The sequence below is a fragment of the Myotis brandtii genome, unplaced genomic scaffold, assembly GCF_000412655.1.
Source record: "Myotis brandtii unplaced genomic scaffold, ASM41265v1 scaffold161, whole genome shotgun sequence".
Lineage (NCBI taxonomy): Eukaryota > Metazoa > Chordata > Mammalia > Chiroptera > Vespertilionidae > Myotis > Myotis brandtii.
Genome location: NW_005355881.1, coordinates 149,296 through 154,157, shown reverse-complemented (window position 1 = coordinate 154,157; position 4,862 = coordinate 149,296). Strand labels below are relative to the sequence as shown.

At 42.7% G+C, this 4,862-nt stretch overlaps 1 protein-coding gene across 2 annotated transcripts in view; it reads right to left on the bottom strand.

Moving 5' to 3' along the window:
- Positions 1 to 4,862, bottom strand: part of ZSWIM3 (zinc finger, SWIM-type containing 3) — a 19,714-nt gene that overhangs the window by 3,375 nt on the left and 11,477 nt on the right. The gene's annotated exons all lie outside the window — the stretch shown is intronic.

Genomic DNA, 4,862 nt, shown 5'->3' with positions numbered 1-4,862 from the left:
TGGGAGGGGGTCAGCCAGACCCCACCCATGCATGAATTCATGCACTGGGCCTCTAGTACTGTATAAAGATCTAAACTTAAAAAAAAAATGTCCCCTTCATTCCTACCTTTTGGGAGCCACTGCCTACTCCAAACAGCAAAGATAAAAATGACCCTTCCTGGCTGGTGGTTCAGTTGATTTGAGAATCATTAAGTACACCAAAAGGTTGGGGGTCCAATTTCTGGTCAGGGCACATAACTAGGTTTTGGGTTCTATCCCTGGTCAAGACTCATCCGGGAAGGCAAGCACTCAATGTTTCTCTCCCCTCCACCCCAACTCTCTCTCTAAAATCAATGAAAGCCCAGGCCCATGTGGATCAGTTGCTTGAGTGATGTCCCTTACACCAAGAGGTCACTGGTTAGATTCCAGGTCAGGGCACATGCCCAGGTTGCAGAATTGATCCTCAGTAGGGGGAGTGCAGGAGACAGCTGACTGATGTTTCTCTCTCTCTAAAATCAATAAAAAATATTTAAAAATAAATAAAATAAAATAAAATATTTTTTAAAATAAAAATAAATTAATTAAAAAGCATACCCTCAGGTGAGGATTAATAAGTAAAAATAAAGAAGTGGCCCTTGGGAGTCAGGAGTAAGGTTAAGTCTGGGCCTCTTCTCTAAGACAGAAGATCTCTGTTCACCTTTCATTTAAAGGAAAATGTCCACATCCTAAGAGGTTTTGAGAACCCCTGGGCTAGATCATCTTTAGGGTTCCTGCTGGTTTTCCCATTCTAGGAGGAAAGTGATGATTCAAAGGAGAAGGGTAACTAAATTGATTATCTGCTCTTTCTTCCTATCACCTTTCAACCCATGCTTCCAGGCCCAAATCAAGTCCCACCTTCTCCAAGGAGCCTTTGTGGATGCCCTCAAACCATGGTAATTGCTCCTTTCTCTGTATTTATAGCATTTATTTAAAATAAAAGGCTTAGCAGCTTCTCTGGATAGCAGTATACCTAGTGGTTAAGCAGTGGAGACACCAGAGGCTGACTACTGGATTTGAATTCCAGCTCTGCCACTCAGAAGCTATTTGACCTTGGGCGATTCACTTCACCTGTGTGTGGTTTCCTCATCATAAAATGAAATGATCTTATTAGGGTTGTTATGAGAATTAAATAGGCCACACTTCTCTAGTGTTGACAGAAAGTTTTTAAACCTCCAGTTGGAAACAACAATGGATTACGATATAGAAATAAAATCATAGTAACATTAGTGCTGGATTTCCTTAGCCCCTGCTACCTATTCACCATATTGAAAATGCATACCCCTGAGTCGCGGTCTCCACGCTTTAACCACTGAGCAACCGGCTAGGGCTCCTTTATTTATTTTAATAAAAGTCAGCTACTGATATCACAGCTCTTATGCCTTGTGACATTCACCTGGGTGTTTATGCAGTACATTCCAATTGGATGGGGCTGTCTAGTTATTCCTCAGTGTTTTCCAAGCACCTAACGTAATGCTCGCTATTCCTTCATCAAAGATCTGCTGGATAAATGACTCATGGACCACTGGTGGGTGGAATGGGTCACACCCCTGCCTCCTCAGGAAGTGTCTTGGCCCAAAGACTAGAGGAGGGGAAAAATCTCAGCCTCTGGCATGACCTGACACAACCTGGACATTTCATCAATCCCTTTCCAAACACCCTATGCCAGCTGGTCCTGCTTGCTCACCCTGTGGGGCAAGCTTAGAAAAACAGGATATGCCAGGACCACAGTAACAGGGAGGGGCCCAGGGCCGCAAATGCACGTGTATGCACAGTGCTGGGCCAGCAACACCATCCCCACCGTGGGGCCATGAAAGGGCTGGAGCAGCCCTGTAGTATGGCACAACCGTGAAGGGTGACTGTGGTGTGGCCGCTGCCTATGTCTCCAGCTTCGTTTACCACCCCCTCACCATCTTGTTTTTGTGTGTGTAGTCAAGCTGTCTACAGCTTCCCATGTTCACTACGCTGTGTATCACCTCTATGCCTTTGCTCATGCTTGTTTCAGTCTGGAATGCCCTTCCCACCAGTTTTCATCTCAAAGCTTACTCATTCTTCAGGACTATCTGCAAACATCACCTTCTCTAGGGAAACTTCCCTGAGCCTTTAGATTGGGCCCTTCCCTTTTGATGGCTCAACTTCCTAGCATAGCTCTAGCTCATCAAATTATATGGACTTGATGTGCTCTTAGCACATTTGTTCAACTAGTCCAAAGGCACATTTGTTCAACTAGTCCAAAGAAAGATAATGATGAGTGCCAACCATAAAGCTCTTTCTACCTTTCCTGGTTCCATTAATGACACCAATACCCAGTGTAGAAAGCTTGGCATTCTTTTTCTCCCCGCCCCCCCTTTTTTTAATGTTAGAGAGAGAGAGAAACATCGATTTGTTGTTCCACTTGTTTATGTATTCATTGGTTGGTTCTTGTATGTGCCCTGACTGGGGATCGAACCTGTAACCTTAGCGTGTCGGGACGGTGCTCTAACCAACTGAGCTACCTGGCCAGGGCTGGCATTCTTTTTAATTCCTCATTCTCCATGTATCTATACCAATATGTTAACCAGACTTTTAAAGTCTATCCTACCACTACTATACGTATTAAAGATTATTATATGTCAGGCTACATGTTACTCTCTAAAATACATAATTTTATACAATGAAAAGGATCCTATTATCCAAATTTTACAGTTGGGGAACCAGGCTTAAAGAGGTTCTTCTCAAGGATGAAAATCTGGAATTTAACCCTCCAGTTAAAATGGAAAGATATGGGATTTGAACTAAGCCTGCTTGGATACAGTCTGCGTAGTTAACTATTATGCTGCCTGTTTTCTTTCTAAATATTTCTCCTTTCTCTGAATTCTCCTTTTACCTTCCTCAACTTGACCCTCAACACATTGGTTGTTCAGGTTCAATAACTCCCTTAAAGATCTCCAACCTTACTGTCCTCGTTGGCATCATGCTTTTCGTACTCAATGGGTACTAGGTTGAAGCCTCTGTTATTTTCTTCCTGCTTCCCTTAAGCTTTTTTTTTATTATTGAGATATAACTTACATACTTTGAAGTACACATTCTTTTGTAAGAATTCTTTTAGTTATTTTAATCTGAACTTATTTCTGTCTCTCAGGTTAAAGCAAAGATTCCCTTCAAGACAAGAATAGGGTTTTATATAGTCATTCGTTGGTATCTGCTAGGGATTGGTTCCAGGAACCCCAAGAATATAAAAATCTGCATATGCTTGCCCTGGCCAGTGTTGGTTAGTGGTTAGAGTGTTGGCCCATGCACCGAAGGTCATGGATTTGATTCCCAGTCAAGGGCATGTACCAGGGTGGCAGGTTTGATCTCCGCCCCGGTCAGCACATGTGAAGGAGGCAAACAAACGATGTGTCTTTCTCACATCCATGATTCTCTCTCCCCCACTCCCTCCCTTCCTCCTTTCCACTTTCTCTAAAAATCAATGGAAAAAATATCCTTGGGTGAGTATTAACCAGGAAAAAAAAATCCACACATGCTCAAGTCCCTTATATAAAATGGCGTAGTGTTTGCATATAACCTATGCACATCCTCCCACTTACTTTATATCATCTCTAGATTACTTATGATACCTAATACAAGGTAAATGCTAAGCAAATAGTCAGTGCACTGTATTGTTTAGGGAATGACAAGAAGAAAAAGTCTATACATGTTCAGTACAGCCACAATCATCAACCATCAAAGGCCTGACTACACAGTACATGCCAGCAACAACATACCTTTTTCCCCCCCAAATATTCTCGATCTGTGGTTGGTTGAATACATGGATGCAGAACCCACAGATATGGAGGGCTGACTGTACTTTTAAAAATCTCCCTTAGTGCTTATCTCTAAGAGTGCTCAACCAGGATCTAAAGGGAGTCATCCAATTTTGCTGATTCTTTGTAATCTATGTTGTAGGTATTTGTATTCCCCTACTTACCTGTGACCCTAGTGTACTCCCAGTGCCTGGCACTGCACCAGGCACAGACTAGGGACTGTAAACACACATACTGAATGACCTCAATGAATGTGTACGATATAGAAATTCTTCCTACAACATGAGTAGAATATTAGGAAGTTCACTGGGAGAGTTTTGTCAGATGACCTGGCTTCTAGTCTTATTAACCATAACTTTGAACAAGTCCTTTGTTTAATTTCAAACATTTACTAAGTCCTACTATGTACCAAACACTGCTAATTGCTCAGAAGGCTATATACACTAATTAGATATTCTCTACTCTCAGTCTAGTGAACAGAAAAATTATTAAATAGATGGCCAATAAAGTCGATATTAAGTGGTGAATGATTAAACAGAGGTACAAACAATATACTTAGACAATGGAACCTCAGTTCTCAAACTTAATTTGTTCCGGAAGGCTGTTGGAGAAGTGATTTGTTCCAAAACTGAATCGTTTCTTTCCCATTATTAATAATATAAATTGAATTAATTGATTCCAGACTCCTAAATGATTCCCTGTTTTAACCTTTCTTATATACAGTACATGTCTAAACTCTATTGTTGTTCTCACAACTTTCCTTTTCACTTTGCAGTTATCACTAACCTTTTAGGACCCATGGTGACTTACTGTATCTATCTATATATATAAAAAGCCAGCGACCGGACGCTATAACGACTGTAACGACCAGTCGCTATGTGCCCACTGTGGCTAGTGAACCAGCCAGATCAGGGGGTGGGGCCAGCCGGCCAACCTCCTGCGGCTCCTCCCACCGGCTGGCCCTGCCCCTGACCGGCCCCCCCCACCCTTATCAGGGGCAGGGCCAGCTGGGGTGGGGCTGGCCAGCTAACCTCCCACAGCCCCTCCCCTGGCCTCTGACCC